The 12,226-nt window shown below is 34.8% G+C and overlaps 1 protein-coding gene across 6 annotated transcripts in view; it reads right to left on the bottom strand.

Annotated features, from left to right (window-relative positions):
• Nucleotides 1-12,226, bottom strand: part of ANO3 (anoctamin 3) — a 175,081-nt gene that overhangs the window by 113,695 nt on the left and 49,160 nt on the right. The gene's annotated exons all lie outside the window — the stretch shown is intronic.

The raw sequence follows: 12,226 nt of genomic DNA, 5'->3' as shown, positions 1-12,226 counted from the left end.
CCCGACGGGTATTGTTTTGAGCCATGCGGGGACACGTTACAGACTTAATACGGTTGTCAAAGCCAAAGAGTTTTACAATACGGTCCTGGGAGCAGGCTCATCTCCATCTATGATTCAGAAAGCTCTGGGTGGCAAAGAGGTGGAACAGCAGTCTGAAGGATTAGATTTGATGGCTGCTGGAAAATCACAGGTGGAATGGCTGCGCCAAACAGAGGTCAAAGAGCAGAGAATGACTCGTGCAGCACATAGACGTAAGGAAAAGGAACAACAGAAGAAAGAAGCTAAAGAATCTTCTCATGAAAGTGTTTCAATGCCGGTGGGAGGAGCAAGACCCAAGAGTTCTGCAACACATTCTTCAGTGGCAGACTTCAGGCAGTTTTCTCCAGGCTCCTGGTCAAGGGAGATGGCAAAGTTCCTGACCTGGAATGTTAACGGCCTTAATTCCCCGCAGAAAAGAAAGAAAATTTTCTACTATCTAAAGCAACATAATAATGATATTATCTGCTTGCAGGAAACTCATATCTTACTTAAAGATCAAAAATATTTAGCTAATGTTCGCTTGGGATCTCATTTTGTATCTCCTGCTCCTGGGGAAAAAGGGGGTGTGGTAATTTATGTTAAGTAAAGTTTACCAGTTTGTCTGGTAGAATCAGATCCTCAAGGAAGATATGTTATGATTGAACTTGGTCTATATGGTAAGAAAATACTTATAGTGGGATTGTATGCACCAAACCAGCAACAGGAACAATTTTATAGATTGTTACATCAGAAAATAACTTTGCTGGACTATAGGTCTGTGATACTAATGGGAGATTGGAATGGTGTCTTAGATACACAAAAGGACAAAAAAGGTTCTTCTACCTTCTTCAAACAGGCTAAACTACCTAAAGCCTTTTTTGATCTGAAAGAGGACTGGGAGCTGAGGGATTATTGGCGTGAACGTAACCAAGAGGAGAGAGATTTTACCTTTTTTTCAGACAGACATCAATCTTTTTCAAGAATTGATTTTTTCCTGATTACAACTGACTTATATAATAGGGTAAAGAATGTAAAAGTCTTTCCCAGGTCATTGACGGATCACAGTCCAGTTTGGATGGAATTGGCTGCTGAAAAAGAGGAGAGGAGATCCTGGAGGGTGAATGAGAACTTATTTAAACAAGAAAAGAATGTTCAAAAATTAAAGGAGTGCTTAAAGGATTATTTTTCCTTAAATATGTATAAGGGAACATCAATATCAATGGTATGGGATGCAGGTAAAGCCTTCATGCGTGGGATTTTGATAAAAATGAATAATGTTCATAGACAAAAGCAGATTCAGAAACGTAAGGAATTGGAAGATGAGATTAAAATAAAAGAGAAGTCTTTGATTTTAAATCCTTCAGATGAAAAGGTCAAAGAAGCTATAAAGTTGTTAAAAACACAATTTAATACGTTGATGGCCGATCAAGCCGCAACTAATTTAATGTTTATGAAACAAAATACATTTTGTAATGCTAACAAACCAGGGAGATGGTTGGCCTATCAATTAAGAAAGAAACAGAGACAGAGAATTATAGATAAAATAAATTATAATGGTAAATTAGTGTACCAGAAGGAGCTGATTAAGAAATCTTTTTTAGATTATTATCAGAAATTATATAAGGGTACTAATGTACAAACTTTAGATATAAATAATTATTTAAGTGAGGCTAACTTTCCTAAACTAACAGAAGATCAGAAACAAGAAATTAATGGTTTAATTACCAATGAGGAAATTGTGACAGCTATTAAGCAATTAAAATTAGGTAAAGCGCCGGGTACGGATGGTTTGACATCCATTTATTATAAAACTTTAGTAGAAGAGATGATTCAACCTTTATGTGAGCTCTTTAATAATATATTACAGGGTTTAGAGATTCCTCCGTCATGGCGCAGTGCTTTTATATCCTTGATTCCAAAAGAGGATCAAGATCTTACCTTACCAAAGAATTATAGGCTTATATCTCTCTTAAATGTAGATTATAAGATTTTTGCAAAAATTTTAGCTAATAGGTTTATGAGGGCTTTGCATCAGCTTATATATAAGGATCAATCGGGTTTTATAACTGGAAGGTATATGAAAAATAATGTTAGACAAATTATTAACTTATTAGAATATTTAGATAAGAATAATCAAATCTCTGCAGGGCTGATATTTTTAGATGCTGAAAAAGCTTTTGATCAATTGAATTGGCAGTTTATGTTAAGATTAATTGAGGAGATGAATTTTGGAGAAAAAATATCACAAGCTTTAGGTGCTATATATCAAAAACAAACAGCACAACTCATTGTTAATGGGGGTTTGTCAGAGGTTTTTACAATAGAAAAAGGTACAAGACAGGGATGTCCATTGTCACCGTTACTGTTTGTTCTAACATTGGAAATTTTGTTGATTAAAATTCGAGAGTCGCAGGAAATAAAAGGAATAGAAGTTAATAAAAAAGAATACAAGTTAAGAGCTTTTGCAGATGATTTGGTGGTTACTCTGTCTCAACCTACCTATTCTGTAGTAAAGTTACTACAACTGATTCATCAATATGGATGTGTTTCGGGTTTTAAAATCAATAATAATAAGACTAAAATATTACCTAAAAACATGACCAATCGGGACAAGCAGATTTTGGTTAATCTAACTGATTTTGAAGTTGTTGATAAGGTAAAATATTTGGGGGTCACTTTATCTGTTTCTAATGTAAAATTGTATAAGAATAATTATGAAAGGTTGTGGTTCAGAGTACAGAAAGACTTGAAGAATTGGGATAAGTTACAGTTATCTCTTATGGATAGAATTGCAGTGATTAAAATGAATGTCCTACCAAAATTTCTCTTTTTGTTTCAAATGCTACCTATTTTAAAGAATGAGGTTAATTTAAATGAATGGCAGAAAGGCATTAATAAATTTATTTGGGCAGGGAAAAAACCAAGGGTAAAGCTTAAAATTATGCAAGACTTCCGTGAGAGAGGTGGACTCAAGGTACCGAATTTGAAATTATATTATGATGCAGTGGTCTTAACATTGATTAGTGATTGGGTAAATTTAACAAATGTAGAAATACTCCATTTGGAAACAAGTAAAGGATCAAAGACAAACTCACATTAAGAGGGTTTATGGGGTTCTAGTGGAATTGGATTCAGAATCTGAATTAATCAAAGATTGTATGATTAAATGGGCACAAAATTTTGGTGAACCAATCCCACTGGATACCTGGGAAATTATCTGGGTGAGGAATGTTAAATTTACATAAGCCCAGAACTTAAGGGAGAATTTTTATAAAATGTTTTATAGATGGCACCTTGATCCACAAAAAATGTCTCTTATGTACCCTGACTTACAACCTAAATGTTGGAGATGTGGTTGTTTGAACGCCACTTATTATCATATTTGGTGGTCGTGTAAAAACATAAAAGCTTTTTGGATTAAGATATGGTGGAATATTCAAAGAATTTTTAGAAAAAGGGTAAAATTTACTCCGCAATTATTTTTGTTAGGTATTGTTACTGATTGTGATGCTAAGGAGGTTATATTAATGTTAAATTTGATTACAGCCGCAAGGCTGTTAGTAGGGCAATATTGGAAGAAGGAATCTTTGCCCACTTTGCAAGAGTGGTTTTTTAAAGTTTCTTATCTGGCGAAAATGGCAAAGATTTCGGCTTTTTTAAAGGAGCAATTGCAAGAGAAATTTTTTGCTGTATGGGAAAAATTGATAAATTTTATACAACATAAATTGGATACAAAAAAATATCATTTAGCTTTTTTATAACTTGTATATAATTTTTGATTGTACTTTTTCTCTTTTTTTCTTTTTTCTTTTTTCTATTTCTTTTTTTCTTTCTTTTTCTCTTTTTTTAAGTATTTTTTCTTTTTAATGCTTATGTCATATATATTTTATTATTAATTATTTTATAAGTTGTTAAAATTTGTTTAGGTTTTTTAAAAATTTTAATTAAGCCTATATTCAGCTCTGGGAAGCTCGGGGGGGGGATGGAGGGGGTGGTTTGGGAGGGGTTGGGTGAGGGTTTTTTTTGTTGTTCTTTTTTTGTTATTTGTAAAAACTTTTAAAAATTTTCAATAAAAAAAAACAGAAAAGAAACCTTTTGTATAACAAAAGGGACTTCTCTATTCTATTTCACATCTCCAACAAGGTTAGTAAAAAATGGTGAGTGAAGTGGTGCCACAGATATTAGCATTATATCACATAGAGCTATTGCCATTTTTCGTGATAGCTGGGGAATTGTAGTCTTATATATTGAGTCTTATATATTATCTTTCTCTGACTGACTCTGTTTTAGGGGAATTTATCCGAAACTGTCATTTTCTAAGATACAGATGAAGTTACAATGATATCACTTCTTGGTAAATGAATGAACTATGAAGAAAGGTCTAAAACCAAATGAAGCAGAAATGGGTCCTAGTTTTATATATATATATGCTATACAATAAATATGTCTTTCATTTCTCTGCAAATCAGAATATAACCTATTACATTTCATCAAAAATAGTCGTACCATTTCAAAATCAAAACTGAATAATTTTAGGTATTGGGAAATAAAATAAAGCCTATAACAGTCTTCCTTATTTTTGTTTGTAGAAAAGAAATAACTGATAGAGGCACTTTTCATTTTGTCTTTTCAGCACAAAAAAATCATGATTGGCCTTGTCGGTGCTTAGAAATCATAAAGGTTTTAGACACTGATCAAAGCCAAACATTGCTTTTGTTTGCTTTTTACTAAAATACTTTCCAGAAGCATAGTCAACATTTTTGCTTCATCTCTGATTGTTTTGGTTTGCCAATATTTAATATAATGTATAAAAAATTAAACATTAGCAATATTCATTTTCATAAAGCATTTATTGCTCTAGGTTCAGATTACTAAGCCTATCATCAGAAATTGTTATAAATTTATTACTAGCATTTTTCTCTAGTAACAACAGCTCCTTGGTGTTAGTTCAGTAAACTGCAGTTTAGTTATCTATGGATAAGGGTTGTGTTGTGAGCCAATGAGACGTATCCAGGGAAATTGCCCCCTGCCCACCCTAGAAAAGATCATGAACCAGAATTCTCCAAAGTGAATAGTAGTGATCCCCAAGTGGTTGTTGTAACTGTTATTATCATTTGTAGTACTATTATTTAAAAGTCAATAAGCTGAAGAGTTTTGGGTCCCCCACCATGAACACTACAATAAATAAATATACATTTTTAAAATCCTCTCATTGCTAGTTTTCCTCTAACTTCTAAAGTTCAAGCTTTTTTTGGAGAGCTTTCCCCTGATTGGTGTTCTTCCATTTTTTTTTCATATCCTTGCAGTGCTGTGCTTTTAATTATGTATGATATTTAGTCAATAAGTCAATAAACTTAAGAGTTTTAGGTCTCCCACCATGAACACTACAATAAATAAATATACATTTTTTAAATCCTCTCATTGCTAATTTCCCACTAACTTCCACAGTCCAAACTTTTTTGGGAGAGCTTTCCCCTGATTGGTGTTCTTCCATTTTTTTTTTCATATCCTTGCAGTGCTGTGCTTTTAATTATGCATTGTATTTGTTTTTATACTGATAAAAACATAAATATTCTCTATGTATGACCAAAATTAAGCCCAAAATTTCTGTTGCTGAAACATTTGTTAGGTGAGTTTTGCCCCATTTTATAACCTTTCTTGCCACAGTTGTTAAGTGAATCACTGCAGTTGTTCAGCTAATAACAAGGTTGTTAAATGAATTTGGTTTCCCCATTGACTTTGATTGTCAAAAGGTTACAAAAAGTGATCAGATGACCCTGGGACACTGCAACTATCATAAATATAAGTCAATTGCCAAGTTCCCAAGTTTTAATCATGGGATCGTGGGGATGCTGTGATGGTTTAAGTATGAAAAAAGGTCATTAAGTCACTTTTTCCAGTGCTGTTGTAACTCTGAATAGTCACTAAATGAACTGCTGTAAGTCGAGGTCTACCTATACTGTATCTTTCTTTGTGAGCTGCTGAGAGTAATTTTTGATTGCAGTGGTATACAGATACATTAAATAAATATTTGTCAAATTTGGGGCTTGTTCCTGTGAAAAATCAATTCTTTTGGGAACAATAGGAGGCGGCCTCTCCCCCCTCCCCCCCACAGTCAGGTCTTAGTTTTAGTAACAGGTGGTCATGTTGTATGGAATAGGAGAAATATTGGTTTGTCCCAAATTGGCATTTTTGCTGCAGAATTTGAGTAGCCCTGTTAAGTTCTGACATGCGAGCCCGGGATGAAATGTGGGTCCATGATCCATGTGTTGCCAATCCTTCAATCCTTATTCCAAACTTACTCCACAATTATTGTGGTTCTATGAAATACTAAAGCAACAGATCATATTATTGAGTTGTGGGCTACATCTCTCTCTCTTTTTCTCTCCCTCCTTCCCTAGGTGTGATAAAAACACAAAACATTTTAAGTTATCCATTTTGCCTGGAGAAGCTAAAGAGGAGATATGACAGCCTTTTCAGGTCCTGAAAAGCTGTCATGTAGAAAATGAAGGGAAATTGTTTCATATACATACATACATACATACATACATACATACATACATACATATATACATACATACATAAAGCAACAAAAAGGATTTAAAATTTAAGGAAGTTGATTTTAGTTGGATGTCAAGAAAAAAGAGATTTCCTTTATTGACTCATCTTCTTTCAATGAATTTGGGCTGAGTCAACCTTAAAAGTGAAAGTTCTTCATAGATTTCATGGCATAGATCCAATCCCTGCTTTGTCTTCTCAAGCATATAGCAAGTTTGTAACAAAATGCCGTTTTGCAAGAGTTTTTGTTTGATTTGGTAGTGTATTTCACATCTAAAGGTTGTAAGGTAATAAGTATTCTGACACCATGATGGTAGACTAATTAATATTCCAACTTCATGGATTTTTCTGCAAACAGGTTGACATACGTGACTTGTTTCTATTATGAGTAACAATGTTTTGACAAGAAATATATATTGTCTGTGATTTTGCATATAAAGTCTCTTCTGTGTAAAACTACTTTGATTTATGTTATCTTCACATGTATTCTAGAAGCTAAAGGAATTCATAGGAGAGGATTGCACAGATACCTAGTACAAGCCACATTGATGTCATGTTATAGCTGTGTGATAGGCCTGATACAAAGCACATAATTCACATCATTTGTATGATCATATCATGATGGATGTCACTTGCCTAAAATTGCCTATGGAGGTTGGATTAGGCCAGGGATGTCAAACTGCCAGCCCATGGGCCAGTTGCATCATAGAGATGCCGCACCCACTCCAGCTCTGGCAATGCAAAAAAAAGTTGTGATAGTCATGACACGTCACGCACCATCCATGGATTAGGCAAGGGAAGGCACTCTTGTACTTTTTAAAGGGGCTGAGATACAACAGAGTCTTCCATTGCAGGAAGGAAAACAGCAATGTTTGCAAATTCCCTCCTTTTCCTAGAAAACCACATACTCCTTTCCTTTATCCTTTCAGACTAGCCTTCAGGGAATATATAGGATATAAGGAATCTTTCCACCAAATACAATTATTGTTATAAACTATGCTCTCATTGAAATGAGCTTTCTTTTTAGATCGTTATGTTCCTATTGTTCACAGAAGAGTTTATAACTTTCTTTTGTGGTTTGGAATAAACCAGAGTGATTGATTCTATAGTATATTAACCTGGGCCATTGTGGTTTACTTAAACTAATCAGATTACAATTGGTTAAACTAGAATCTGATGCTACAGTTTGATCTAGGCTTGTCATAATAAGTTGAACAGAACTTCATATTCAGAGTACAGAGAATGCAAACTTAGTGCTGTCTGCAGGTCTTGAGAGCCACCATATTTTTTTCCCCCAGGATCCTCTACAGCTGCCATATAGTTAAGACATACTTATTTTAATTTTACAGATATTGCTTTCTTCTAAAACCCATCTGCAACAAGTTTATGGAATTGAGTCCAAAGCATTATACTGCATTTAATAATTAGTAATGCTTAACTTAGACATTCACACATAATAGCAAAGTGGGCTGTTTTAATACACACACACGCACAGCTATTTGAATGCCTATACAATTCCCCTGGAATGGCCTTTGGTTAATGCTTTTACTAAGCTGCTTTTCTGCTAGCCTACAATTTGTTTATCTCAATTGTTTGTCCATCTCATTTAGCTAGTACTGTAGTTTGAGATGGTGCTGGTCAAAGAGCTGAGATAATACATTTTCTTTCATTTTCTTTCTTTCATTCTTCTTGAAACCTGTTACCTCTGACCCAGCCTCACAAATTGTATCTCTAACTGCATCAGTGTAAGGTTATCTATATATTGAACCTGACATATGTTTATTTTAAAGGACACCCACATAAGCCCCCTTTACAATCATTTGAATTTAAGCACTTGGAATGCATTCATAAAATGCACTGTAGGTTTTTCACTGCTGTCACATTGGATAACAGTTTCTTCAAGAATGGTGGGTTGTTGTTTTTTTTGGGGGGGGGGGGTATCTGTTTTTTTACCAACATGGCTGTGCAGGATTTGAAAGTCAGAAGCAATGCCAAATCAGTTGTTGCTTCCTACATTCATAATAGTATAGGGCAGATAGTCCTTGACTTACAACAGTTCATTTAGTGACTGCTTGAGGTTACAGCGGCACTGAAAAAGGTGACTTATGACTGTTTTTTCACATTTAAGACCATTGCAGCATCCCCATGGTCACATGACTAAAATTTGGATGCTTGGCAACTGACTCGTATTTATGACAGTTGCAGTGTCCCAGGGTCATGTGATCAGCTTTTGCTTCTGACAAGCAAAGTCGATGGGGAAGCCAGATTCACTTAACATGTTACTAACTTAACAAATGCAGTGATTCATTTAAAAACTGTGGCAAGAAAGGATGTAAAATGGGGCAAAATTTGCTTAACAAATGTCTCACTTAGCAACAGTGAGAAATTTTGGGTTCAATTATGGTCATAAGTCAAGTCCGCATTTTTTTAGATTGTCTCTCAGGTGCAAATATATGGCATGGTATATAAGCAATGTCATAAAATTGATTCTTCACCGGATCTGCTCCTATGGTCACGTTCAGCCACTTGTTCAAGATGTCATTTCTTTTTTATTATTATTTAAGCGGGGTTGCACAGAGTAGGCATTTTATTCAATGGCCTAAGAAAAACTTAGTATTTTATCCTTTACTGTGATCAGTGTATTTTCTAATTTGTTCTAGCTGCTGGGGAAGGAAATCCTCAAATACCAGATAGAACAAAGCACATCTTCTTCTTCTTCTTGTGCCATATCCGTTATCAGACATTGGTGATCATGTTGGCGATCCTGTTTTTATCAGCAGCCGCACGAAAAATGTGCTGCTGAGTTTTGTCCAAACCAATCCCTTAAATTTTGAAGCCACAATGTTCTTTTTCTGCCTGGACCTCATTTGCCTTCAATCTTTCCCTGGAGGATTAAATGGAGTGTGCTGTATTTTTCTGGGTGTCGCATCACATGTCTGAAATATTCTAATTTTCGTTTTTTAATTGTTTTGATGATTTCCCTTGGCTTTCCCAGGCAACTTATCACCTCCACATTTCTGATCTTTTCAATCCAGCTTATACATAACAGCTGCCTGTAAATTCACATTTCAAATGCTTCTAGTCTCTTCAGGTGGCCTTCTGTCAGAGACCAACTCTCTACTCCATAGAGCAGGATAGAAAAAATATAGCATCTGATACGCCTGATTTTCAGTCTTAGGCTTATGTCGTGACTGCAGAAGACCTTTTTCATTTTGAAGAATGCTGTTTGGGCTTTTTCTATCCTTATCTTTACTTCAATGGTCATGTCCCAGCTTTCATGTAAATTAGAACTGAGGTGGGTGATCCTTTCAACTTTTTCTAGTGATATTCCTTCTGAATTTATTTGTGGTAAATTAATGGGTTGTTTGCTGACGACCATGATCTTGGTTTTTGAGGTGTTAAGCTTTAAGCCGTATTTTTCAGATATTTCTGTGACTGTTGATGAGGAGCTGAAGGTCTTCATGCTTACTGGCAAGCAGAACTGTATCGTCAGCATATCTTAAGTTGTTGATCCAAACACCATTTACTTTGATGCCAGCGTCGATGTTCTCCAGTGCCTCGTTGAAGATTGACTCAGAGTAGATATTGAACAACAGTGGAGACAGAATACATCCCTGTCTGACCAAAGCACATAGTCAATTGTATTCACTTTCATGGGAGCACCAATGGTTCAGAAAAAAATAATAACAATCTGGGTTTTCATAAGGTAGACTAAAAAAATGGATCTTTGGCTGTAACTAATTTAATCCATCAAAATATCCCATGGATTTTTCAGTAACAAAGGAACAAAATCCCCCCAATTGGACTGCCTTAATTAAAGAAAAGAACACATCCAACTTTGTTTCTGCATGGAAACTGCTTCTGGATTTTGTGCTTGAGATGGGGAAAAAAAATGAAACTTTGACTTTGGATTTTGCTGATCAGATGAGTTTTGTTGTTAAAGAAATGGCTAGTATATATTAGCATATAAAAGTAAAAAGTTGCAGCTGTAATGTTATTATCCTATTCTAAAAAGAGTTGGAATTTTCCTCCTCCAACTTTACATTTTTTCCTTTCCCTTTCCCTCCCATTTTCCCACTATTTTAATTTTCTTTTTGTATTTTATATCCTGATAAACTTACAAAGTTATTAAAAAACCAAAATCTAAAAGCAAGAATGCAGTCTATGTGGTCTAAAATATCTTAAAATTCTACAGCCAATGTTACAACACAGATGAAAATCATTTGGATTTTATATAATATGCTTTGATAGCTTCATAGCCCACCACTTTCTTGCAGCTCTATCTTACCATTTTCTATTTATTCTTCCTTTCTTCAAGCTACTTGTTTAAATATTTATCTAACTCACTTAATTCAGATCCATCCTTAATATCCCTGGGGAAGCTCACAGTAGCTCATGAAAGGAATGAAACTTATTCACCATATGTGCTGAATAAGCTCTATCATTGGTGAAGAACAGCCTCTAGATGTGTCATTCCTGTTCATTTGTAACCAATTGCTTAATTAGTTCACAAGAAGAAAAAACCACAGTTAAGTAATAGACCACTTTGAGAATGAACAATTAAACCTTAAAAATCAAGGGGTTTTCCTCTAAAATTGATAGTTGTGGCTGTAAATATTCTAAAGAAGAAAGAGATGGTTGGAAACAAAGGTTTGATGTGAAACAACACAGCAGAAAAAGTATCTCAACATCAAATTCATCCTTGTAAGTATTTTAATTATTACTTGTACAGTAATATATTATGACAACAAAAATGTTGCTGGTTTTTCAGCTTCTCCCAAGGACACCTTTCGCATACCTTCATGATAGTCAGGAAGAACTAATATGCAGAGAAATGCTGTATATTCAGCATGCAGATGTGTTACAAATGTGTGCCTCTTATTAAATCTAACTTGTGAAAGTAATCCCATTGAATGAAAGGACAGTGTGGTGAATAGGTTAAGATGCTGCGTTAGGTAAGGGATCCACATTCAAGTTTCTTCTCAGCCAGGAAATTAATTTGATGACTTTTGACTAATTGTGCTGTCATAGTCTAACCTATGCTGCAAGATTGTTGTAATGTTAAAAATTGAAGGAGAAAACATGTGCTTGCCATGTTCTCTCTTGAAAAGGTCAAATATCAATCTAACAAACATATACATCATCTGGTTTATTTAATAACATTTAATGAACATATTGGCACTATCTATAGTATGTGAATTGAATCAAGAATGTGTGAATTGAATCAAGGATGGGTAACCTGAACCACAACTCCCAGTAGCCCCAGCTGGCATGGGTCACAATAAGAATGCTCATGAGTTGGTGATCAATCAGAACTGGAAAAACATAGTATTCCATCGCCCATGGTTTTAGCAAATAATGATATCTTGTTGCTGAAGGATTATGCACATAAATACAAGCACTACTATTAATGGTCTATGGCAGGGTGGGCAACTATGGCTCCTTTACAACCATTGGCCTTCAACTCCAGGATTTGTGAGTTCACCAAAACTGGCTCAGGAATTCTGTGAGTTGAGGTCCAGTTGAGGTCATAAAGGGGCTATAGTTGTCCACTCCTGATTTATGGAATAACAGTAATTGAATTTTTTGATTAGCACTCTCTCGCCTCTCAAAACAGAAATAGAGTCACAATATAACAATGTAGAGAAAA

Source organism: Crotalus tigris, unplaced genomic scaffold (genome assembly GCF_016545835.1).
Source record: "Crotalus tigris isolate CLP2741 ecotype Arizona unplaced genomic scaffold, ASM1654583v1 scf7180000017779.458999, whole genome shotgun sequence".
NCBI classification, from domain to species: Eukaryota; Metazoa; Chordata; class Lepidosauria; order Squamata; family Viperidae; genus Crotalus; species Crotalus tigris.
Note: the sequence above shows the minus strand (reverse complement) of the source record. Positions and strands in the feature narration are given on the sequence as shown.